An 11,399-nucleotide genomic window follows, 5' to 3' on the forward strand; every position below is an offset into this window, starting at 1 on the left:
TCTTATTTAAATTAATTATTAGCTTAAAATTTTGTGGTGATTGTTTGATTTTAATTTCAGCAAAATTGTGAATGCATGCTTGATACACATACACAAATTAATCCGCACATAGTAAGGGCAATCACCCCAACAAAATAAGAGCCGGATTTCATCACCGGACTCTTACCCAACTTAGGTGAACTCAATCTCACATAGTGTCACTTTAATTAAAATCAATTAAACATTGGCTCCTAGGGACATTCGAGCTCAATAGGACGAAGATCATCGAAAGTTGCACCAATTTCGCTCTGTGGCTTAGTTGATGTCTAGGCAAGCTTTGTCCCTATAAGGGAGACAGTTCATCTGTTCGAGGCAAGTGGGTTTTAAGTGGGATCTTTGCGAACACATCGTGACCCCTCCACTTACCTGGGAGCTTACCTAGTCAGCTCGGTTCATTAGACCAGATTGGAGGCTTAGGTGCCCTCTTCAAACCAGTTAGGAGCTGTCTAGTGATTTTAGGACAAATATAAGGATTGATGTGTTTATCTTTTATTGCATGCTTGACTGATCAAGTACTAGTGTATGCAAGGGAGTCGTTCTAGAGTACGTGACCTATTACCTTTTGACCATGAAATAGAACGGACCCTTAGGAATATTCGAGCTGAGATCAGAACAATAGAATCATCCCCACCTCCTGAGATGGCTGAAGAACAACCCAAACTCCTGAGGGAGTACTTTACTCCCACCATTTATACTTCCCCATCTTGCATTCGATTACCTGAAGTAGCAGCTGTACAATATGAAATAAAATCTAGTGTGATCCAAATGCTCCCATCTTTTTATGGGCTCACCAATGAAGACCCATATAAACACCTAGATGAATTCCTTGAGATTTGCACCACTGTCAAGATTTAGAACTTTACTGATGATGCTCTAAAACTTAGATTATTCCCCTTCTCCCTTAAAGATAGAGCCAAACAATGGCTGAATTCTTTAGAAGCCAACTCGATTCGTTCTTGGGATCAAATGCAACAAGAATTCTTAAAAAAATACTTTCCCATTGGAAGAACGAACCAGTTTAGACGTGTCATCACAAGCTTATCCCAAACTGAGGGAGAAGAATTTCATGAAACTTGGGAGAGATTTCGGGACCTAATCCGTAAATGCCCACATCATCAAATATGCATAATAACTCCGATGTCTCTACACCGTGGACTCGAGACTCGTCCATCTAACTAAGTGATCTGTGCACTAATCTCAGCAGATCGATCACCGTCCCTCGTGATGGATCCATCGATTAGAAGCATTTAGAAATTAATCCCTAATGACACATGCCTCAAATTCTCAACTTCTTTGAGAATATGTGTCATCATCTATTAATTTCTTAGACAATTTATGGACACATACAAACATATATGAAAAACAAATTGCCCAATCTTATTTATTAATAAGTGTCAAATTACAAATTTATGCCCCAAATTATAAATATGCGTCAGCCACGTTGGCTTCTAGGGCATACTTCTAACATGGGGACCTGCTCTTGTTACCACTAAGGGAGGATCACAATATTTTGCGATATTTATTGATGACTACTCACGGTATACATGGCTCTATCTTTTACGTAATCGTTCTGAATGGCTTGATACTTTTCATAATTTTCAGTAGATGGTTAAAACTCAGTTTGGTCGTCTCATAAAAGTTCTTCATAGTGACAATGCCATGGAATATACCTCTACCTCATTTTATGAAAGTACTTAAACAAAATGGAACATTATCTCATCGTTCTTGCCTTAAACCTCTTAGCAAAATAGTCGTGCTGAATGAAAACATCAACATATTTTAGACATTGTCAGGTCCTTTCTTCTTTCTACTGCATTACCTGAATCCTTTTGGGGAGAGGCTGCTCTTATAGCAGTCTATACCATCAATCAGGTACCTTCTCCCACGATCTCAAACAAATCACCATATGAAGTTCTTTATGAAAAAAATCCTGATTACTTTTTCCTAAAAGTCTTTGGTTGTGCTTGCTTCGTTCTACTTCCTTCACATGAACATACTAAACTTGGACCACAATCATGTCTTTGTTGTTTCCTTGGTTATGGCATCGAACATAAAGGTTATTGTTGTTATGACCCCATAGCTAAACGACTTTGTATATCCCAACATGTCCACTTTTGGGAACACAAAATGTTTACAAGCATATCTCCACTTTTCACAGGTTCTCCTCAGTATTCCTCAGTCTTTAACAATCCTATTGATCTCTTTCCAGATTTTTCTTCTGTTGCAGGTGATGAGAGCTCATCAAGAGACTGCTCAATGCCCGACTCCACCAGAGCTGGATCGTTCACTGATCCAATCAGCATAACCGGATCATCCGAGCCCGAACCCATCCCCAGTACTACCCTTCGTCGCTCTAGTCGAGTACAATCCACTCCATCTCATCTTAATGACTATCATTATTTATTTGCTCTTGCTACCCTCTATGAGCCTCGTAACTATCGCGAGGCTAGCTCTAATCCCTTTTGGCAGAAGGCTATGTCTGATGAACTTCAAGCACTCCATGCCACTCATACATGGGATCTGACTGACCTGCCTCCTGGAAAGACTACAGTGGGATGCAAGTGGGTATACAAGATCAAGACGCATGCTGATGGTTCAGTGGAACGCTACAAGGCTTGTTTGGTGGCTCGAAGATTCACTCAGGAGTAAGGTATTGACTATGAAGAGACCTTTGCCTCGATAGCACGTCTTACCACTTTTCATTCCTTACTTGCAGTTGCAGCTATCAAGCGGTGGAGGATGCATCAGATGGATGTTAAAAATGCTTTTCTTAATAGTGATTTAGCTGAGAAAGTTTATCTACAGCCTCCTCCAGGTCTTGCTCATTCACTTGGAAAGGTTTGTCGCCTCTGAAAGGCGCTTTATGGTCTTAAGCAGTCTCCTCGCGCTTGGTTCTCCAAGTTTAGTTTAGTTCTCACTCAGCAAGGTTTCACTCCTGGTGCAAATGATTCTACACTATTTCTTCGCCGATCTGAGGTCGGTATTGTTCTTCTCTTGTTATATGTGGATGCTATGGTTATTACCGAAGATGATGTCTCAGGGATTCATGCACTTTAGAAATTTCTTGGACAACAGTTTGAGATGGAGGATTTAGGATCCCTTAGCTACTTTCTTGATCTCGAGGTGACATCCAGCTCAGATGGCTACTACCTTTCCCAGGCTAAGTATGCTTCCGAGCTGATATCTCATGCTGGGTTGACAGATAGCAAGACTGTGGAGAGTCCTCTGGAGATGAATGTTAAGCTTCTTCCCACTGATGGCGAACCATTGATAGATACGACTTTGTATCGACAGTTCGTCGGTAGTCTCTTCTATCTGACTGTTACACGCCTAGATATCTCTTATGCAGTCACATTGGTCGGTCATTTTATTTATGCACCATGTTCTACACATTATGCAGCGGTCCTACGTATTCTCCAGTATGTTAAGGGTACATTATTCCGTGGTCTTTATTTCCCAGCCCACTCTACCTTGGATCTTCAAGCCTATTATGATGCTTATTGGGCTGGAGACCCTACATATTGTCGTTCTACTACCAGCTATTGTTTCTTCCTTGGTTCTTCTCTCATTTCTTGGAAAAGCAAGAAACAAACGGTTGTATCTCACTTCAGTACAGAGGCTGAGTATCGTGCATTGACGGATACTACTTCTGAATTCATCTAGCTTCGATGGCTACTCCATGATATGGGTATTCCTCTGACTAGTGATTCCTCTCTCAATTGTGATAACATATGTACTATATAGATTGCTCATAATGATGTATTTCATGAGTGAACAAAGTATATTGAGATAGATTAACATTTCATTCGGCATCATATTAAGCAAGGCACTCTTTAGTTGATACATGTTACTTCTGCAGAACAGCTCGCTGATATTTTTACGAAGGCTCATCCACCAGGGCGTCATCGAAATTTGGTTCGCAAACTCAAGTTGGCATCTTCACTACCATCTTGAGTTTGAGGGAGGATGTTAGCAGTATAAGTTTGAGGGAGGATGTTAGCAGTATGACTTGTCTTGTCCTGTAGCTGTATAGGAGTGTTAGCTGTATGACTTGTCTTGTCTTGTAGCTGTATAGTAGCTGTATTATTAAATGTATCTTAGTTGTATCTTACTTGTACATAGCCACCCTCATCTATAAAAGAGAGGGCTATGACACTGTTCGGATTATGAATAACAGAGTATAAGCTTTTCTTCCTTGTCTCTCTCCTCTTCATCTCTCTCAACTTTCATGATCAGCACCTTCACAATCAGCATGTTCCATGTCCAGGCACACCGGTTCTGCATCAAGAAGTATTCACCTCTAGATGAGAGGAGCTAACCGGCATGTTTTGAGAATCATCTCCAGAAATATAGGAGTCGTCTCAATAGATCAAAAGTTATCTCCTATGAACTAAAATGAAAGTAATTGGTCAGGAGTTGCCTAAAGCTACCAAGGAGTCGTCGCATGCCTTAAGGACCCGTTCGAGCAAAAGATCAGGAATCATCTCCAAGTCATCAAGAGCCATCTCTAGGAGACTAGGCAAGAAGAGCAAATTGAAGAGCCATCTCCTCAGATCTCGGGAGTTGTCACCAGTAGCTCAAAATTCAAATCTCAAAACTTTCAATCGCTAGAAGTCATCTCCCCACTAGAAGGAATCGTCTCCTCTCCGATGAATCGAATGACAAAATGGCTAGAAATGACCACCTGCAGATCTCGACAACAACATTAAATGAAGCGACAAAGACCTCCAATGGCTACACACAATGACACCACGATTTCCACTATAAATTTGATGCTTCCTTCACATTTATGAGCAATTGAAAAGAACCAAAAAGGATGAAAATATTTGATAAAGTTCAAACAAGAAGCAGAGCATAAAAAACCAAGAAGGGAAGAGCAATAACTGTGAATCGTTGCTCCCCTTTAGTGAGACTCATTTAATGAGAGCTTAATTTGCTGTAACCAACTTATGAAAGGTTTTTACATTGTATAAAATTTTTAACTTTGCTGTGAGTTGTGAGATCTAGGTAGAGATGTTGTGGAAAAAGGCTTTGCCAACGTTTGTGAAGTTGTCTGAGTGTGAAACTTTCAAGGGGAAGATACTCTTGTGATGGTTGGTGTCACGCCCCGAATTTGGATCATGACACGGCCGTGCTATTGCAAACCTTTGCCCGCAATAACACGCAGCCACTTTAAAACTTCAAATGTTTCATCAATAAAAGATTGATGACAAAGCATCTAAAAATAGCAACATTTAATGTGTCATTTTCTTATCCCCATAATCCTGAAGCATGTCATGCTCCTCGTTCCTAGCATCTCCTATTCATCTGTAAGAACATAAATAAATGGGTATGAGCTATAAAGCTCAGTAAGTAACCATGCATAATCTTATCTGATCAAGCATAATATTTTCTCATACTAGTGCATAAATTTAAGAAACTAACAGTTGTAACAAAGTAAGCATTTCATATAACAAGCCAGTCATAAAACTATGCATGTCCATTTATGCAACTTCATAAACATGGCTATGCATCATAAAACTTTTGTCATTATCCCATGTTTTGAAATCCGCACTCATCATTATTCATGCTTTAAATCCGTACTCATCATTATCATGCTTTGAAATCCGTACTCATCATTATTCATACTTTGAAATCCGTACTCATCATTATTCATACTTTGAAATCCGTACTCATCATTATTCATGCTTTGAAATCCGTACTCATCATTATTCATACTTTGAAATTCGTGCTCTCAGATGATAGTGCAGCTATGGTCACTATTATTACCCGTGACAGGGCCATAATCTTTACCAACTATTATTCCCCGTTGGCAGGGTCTAAGCCAAGCTAATATAACCCGCTGGCGAGGGCCGTATGCCGAGCTACTATAACCCGCTGGCGAGGGCCATAATATTTGCCAACTATTGTTCCCCGTTGGCAGGGTCTAAACCAAGCTACTATAACCCGCTGGCGAGGGCCATATGCCGAGCTACTATAACCCGCTGGCGAGGGCCATAATATTTGCCAACTATTGTTTCCCGTTGGCAGGGTCTAAACCAAGCTACTATAACCCGCTGGCGAGGGCCGTATGCCGAGCTACTGTAACCCGCTGGCGGGGGTCGTGCATAGCAATCTGAGAGTTCTTAAAAACATATCATGCTTTTCATAAATCTTTTCTCATCGGTACATTGGAAAGTGAATAATGGCATCATGCTGAATAAAATTCATGATCATGCTGAAAACTTTATTTTTCTTTCCATGCATCTTTCTACATCATCATAATCATGTGTAAATAATATAATAATCATGATGGATGCTATTTATCCAAAATCATGCAATCATTTGCTAACACATGTTGGATCCTAATTTTGTGAAAAGATAAATAATCATATACAATTTAATAATCAAATAGTCACAAGTATTTGATAAAACATAAGATTATATCCGGATTACTTACATTTTCCACAATTCATATACACAATTGCAATTCTATAAATAATACTTTTTCATCATATAAAATGTGATACATGATCCATAATAAGATTAAGACAGGTTACTTACATTAATTTGCTCACGAAATGCCAATTCTCCAATACCTAGCAAGATCATTAAATTACATGTCACTTGCACATTTAATTTCTATTTATTTATAATCTTAAAGTCATTTACAGCCCATCCATAGTGTTGCCCAGAGATGGTCACCCAAGAGGGGGGTGAATTGAGTGTTTTAAAACTTTTTGTCTAATTAAAACAAAACACACAAGTGTATGTGCAAAGGTGAAACTAAAGTTGCAACCACAATCAAACGCAAACACACAAAGGTTTATAGTGGTTCGGAGCTTCCACTGCTCCTACATCCACTCCCCAAACACCTTTGGAAATTTCCAAACACAAGGACTCACTACCCAACTCGTTATTTTACCCCGGGCTAACAATGAACCCTACAATCCCCCAATTTAACCTAGGCTTAGGACGCCTATCCCTTGTTCCAAGTCCCTTGACTGGAACAAGCACAATAATCAAATGTTTTATAAAGATTTAAAGGCTCTTAAGAAAGCAAATATAACAATGAGAAATATCAAAACTGGAAGAACCCTTTTTGCCGTTGGAAGCGTGGGTTATGGTGATTCTTCCGATGTGGATCACGTTGGCTTGAATGCGAGCTTTGAATGCCGAGTGGAAGTGAGTAGTTGAGCACGAAATCAGATGGAAAAGCTTGAATGCACTTGATTTTTCCTCTTAAAAGCACTAACTCCCTTGAACCTCTTTCTCTTTCTTCTCTCTTGAATGATCTTGTGTTTGGTTGGTGAGAAGTTGTTTAAAGGCACTTAAAAGCTCCCTTTTATAGCCCTACAAGCAATAGATCCGTTAGATACAAAGAAATGACCGTTTGAAATTCAAACAAACCTGCAAAAGTGTGTCAGTCGCGTCCCAGGTGCTCCGGAGACGTCTCCGCTTCAACGCGAGACGTCTCGGCTTTATAAAAATTCTTTTGACGATGTTTGGAGTCGACTCGGTGCTTTACGGGGACGTCTCTAAAGAAGAACAGCTTGAATGCTTGTTTTTCTGTTTTTCTGAGAGAGTCAGCTCGGCACTTTACGGGGACGTCTCGGGATGTTTGCGCTTTTTGCATGGGGACGACTCCGCGACGTCGGAGACGACTCCGCAGTTTTATCACCGAAAAACAAGTCCTCTGGAATCCCCTGAGAGAGTCGACTCCGCGCTTTCTGGGGACATCTCGGGAAGTTTGCTTTTTATGCGTGGGGACGACTCCGCGTCCTTCGGAGACGACTCGCGCGCATCCCTTGAAATCGGCCTTTCTGCCGTCTCTGAGAGAGTCGACTCTGCAGAGTCAGGAGTCGACTCCGACCCTGCGAGACGCCTCGCCAGGTGCCGGGGATATCTCCAGACGTGCCAATTCATCCTCTTCGTGCCAGAGACGTCTCTGGGACAAACCGGAGACGTCTCGGCTGTCCCTGATCTGTTTTCTTCATCTCAAAAAATCTTCAAAAAATCCTTGAAAAATATGGGAACATGCCTTGACAATTCTTAACAATATTCTTAGTTAAACACCTGAAATCCTCAAATAAATTGTTAATATAAAGGAAATTATACTCTAGTATTTTGTATTCATCAAAATCCATTAGGGGGTCAACAATCTCCTCCTTTTTGATGATGACAAAACACTGAGTATATGCAAAATTCGAAATTTAAACATATACACAGTATTTGATCAGATGTACAAGTATTGTGTTTTGGTTAGAGCTAGATACAGTGTGCATAATTCAATATAGTCAACTTTCAGTTCTATCCTTATGCATAAGTATTAATCTTAGTAGCTCTTGAGCAATTTTGGCATATCAACTGAATTTGAATCAAGGTAAAATGTAAATTAATGAAATATTGATGCTAAAGACAATTGAAAGCTAAATACTTTTTGACTCCCCCTTTCTTTTCCAGAAGGGCAATTGTCTTAAAGCCAATATTCTTCAATTTTATCTTTTCTAATTCAACTTTTAAGTATTAGTGTAAACTTTGTATTTTGTATTCCATATATTGGTTCTACTCCATATATTGGTTCTACTCCCCCTTTTTGTCATCAACAATGAAGGGGACAAATTTTTCTTAAGTACCTAAAAACGCAATTCCTATTAGAATTCAGCATATTACCATGAATCACTCAAGGATATTCAAGTTATGCTCCCTCTTTCCAAGTTATTTCTATTAATGAATTCAGCATTCATTTCACTCCCCCTTTATTTTGGAATTCATTTCAGACCTTTCAAATGCAATTATTACAGGTTGTGCTCCCCCTTTTTCATATGCATTGTCAAGGTGGGAAAGGAGTAATATTATTGCACATTGTTAAGTTTGATCATTCAAAGCATCAGAATTAGAAACATACACAGAGTTTGATACCACAGAATAAGAAATATACACAAAGTTTCAAAAAGAAAGGTATGACCTTCATATTGTATTACAATCATTTGAAGTCATTACAAGTATTGATTACTAATACAAAAGAAGTTTCAAATAAGCCTAGGGTTTTACAAAAAGATGAACCCGAGATGTCTACAAAATGTCCCTCACCGGCGACCACGCTCAATAGCCCTAGCCGCAGCCTCTATAAATCCATTTATTGAATCCATTAGGGTTCTAAAGTGATCTCCTTGAGATTGATTGAAGGCTGCCACTAGTGCTTCGAACTCACGGGTTGCCCTGTCAATCCTTCCTCTAAGTTGGGCAGCCACAGTGCCCACATTGCCTCCAGGGCTCATCAACTCTTGAAGACCATCCGATATGATCTTCAATTCAGCCTGTATCTCGATTGATCTTAAGGTTTGGCTTATTCCCACATGAACCAATTCTGACGCTGTAGCTTCTATCTGAGCTTTGATTTCCTTCAATTCTTGTAGGAGTGCTTCATGTGAGGTACGGATGGGAGCTAACTCAGCAGAGACTATTGATCTCATCTCTTCCCTCATCTGTTGGCATATCACAGATGCTAGGGTGTGCATCTGCTCATCTGATAGGGACAGTGATCCATTGACTGGAGGAGGAGGCACTGAGGTGGATGGTCCAGCCGAGCTGGAAGGTACATCAGGAAAGGCCATAGGGCTATGTGGAGGAGAGAGGTGGTCAGGCTCCTGATGTGGGATCTCAGGCTCTATGGTTTGGGATTTTCTTTTAGGGGCCTTAACCCAAGACCCGTCTTTCTTGTGAAACTTCATCCTATGTAATGTGCTCTCATTGTAGTAGTCAGTGTTTCTCAAAGGTTTTTCTGGCTCATTTTCAGGAATTGGAACCTTAAAATGTTTGAACAGTAGGGTGAAAACCATCCCATATGGTATGCTAAATCTGGAATACCTATGACATATGGAGATGTAGCTCAACATGAGCCTAGGGAGGTTTAGGGGAATCCCTAGCAAGATATGGTGCATAATAGCTAAGTCTCGCTCCGAAACGAAATCGAAGCGACCGATTTTTGGAAACAAGACCCGGTTAACTATACTCAAAAGCAATCTCATTTCGGCATTGAGGTCTTGGGACTTAACTATGTCAAGAGGGCCGCAGTCCTCTCTTCCTAAAAGTAGGTTTAGGGCAATCTCCCTTTGGGGATGTGAGGTCGGAGCCTCACCGTATTTGGGGATTTGTAACAAGGTAGATAGGATGTCCTCATTGATTTCTATCAATGTGCCTCGGACATATCCGGTGTACCCCGAGTCCCCTAAGGCCATATTGCTAAACATTTCTCTCACTAGCCCGGGATAGGTTGATATATTTAGGGAACATAGGTGTTCCCAACCTTGAGCACGGAGTCTCTCTCCAATAGAGAACCCCTCACTAGCTAGAAACTGGAAATCTATATATCTACCTGTGGTTACTGTGCGATTCGCACAGGAGAGGGTCACGGTTGGCGGAGCAACCGGAGGAGGCGGCGCGGAGGGCTCTTCCCTCCGTTCCTCGTCGTCGTTTGCTACTCTAGGACGCCTCCCACCCGTTCGCCTAGCTTTCTTAGGTGCCATGGATTGGAAACCTAGGGAAATGGAGAGAGATTTTGGTTTGGTTTGTGGCGGAGAGAGGATGGAGGCTAGGGTTTAGGTTTTCGTTGGGGACGAAAGAAGATAGCTCGGGTCGGCTCGAGCTGTTTCGACCTATTTTAAAAACTTTCATTCGGTCTCCGAGACGTCTCCGCGACTAATGCGAGATGTCTCGCCGGAGGGACGTCTCTGTGATTTGCCAGAGACGTCTCCGGCACTGAAAAATTTCAGAATGATTTCTTTCTTTTCCCAATTTATTTTATTCAACCACAATAATCAGTGTGATTTCTTTTGGTGAATATAGAGTGAGTTTGCTTGTGATCCTTCCCTTCAATAATATATCCTATAAAAGTTTGATAATGATTTTTGAATTATCAATATTGAAATGAGGAATGTTTGACCAAATTTCGAATGCCTATGAAATAGGCTCTGAAAATATCTCCATGAAGAGTCCAAGGGAGGGTAACCATCCTCCGGAAAGTCAAACAATTCGTCATCTAACTTTGATAGATTCATGTTTTCACTTATTTTATACTAGGTTTGCTATTTGTGACCTTGAAGTGTATTATTAGTTTGAGTCGCATTCACATGTATCTCTAGAACTTACAAAGCATTGCATTACAAGTTCAATCTATTTGCTAGGATCATACAAGCACAAAGCATTCCTTAAAAAATTGAACCTATCTTTACAAAGGGGCTTTGTAAAGATATCGGCCAATTGATTTTCAGTACATACATACTCAATCATCACATCATTTTTCAGCACATGATCCCTTATAAAGTGATGCCTAATTTCTATGTGTTTTGATTTAGAGTGTTGAACAGAATTTTTTGTTA

The 11,399-nt window shown here is 40.4% G+C and overlaps 1 non-coding gene across 1 annotated transcript; it reads right to left on the bottom strand.

Moving 5' to 3' along the window:
- Positions 1 to 1,054: 1,054 nt before the first annotated feature.
- LOC113463322 (small nucleolar RNA R71) lies at positions 1,055 to 1,160 on the bottom strand. Its single transcript, XR_003387385.1, has one exon. It is a non-coding gene; the product is annotated as a small nucleolar RNA R71 (small nucleolar RNA).
- Positions 1,161 to 11,399: the final 10,239 nt, after the last annotated feature.

This window comes from Phoenix dactylifera, chromosome 9 (genome assembly GCF_051530095.1).
Source record: "Phoenix dactylifera cultivar Ajwa chromosome 9, Ajwa_hap1_PhDact_Kaust_v1.1, whole genome shotgun sequence".
NCBI classification, from domain to species: domain Eukaryota; kingdom Viridiplantae; phylum Streptophyta; class Magnoliopsida; order Arecales; family Arecaceae; genus Phoenix; species Phoenix dactylifera.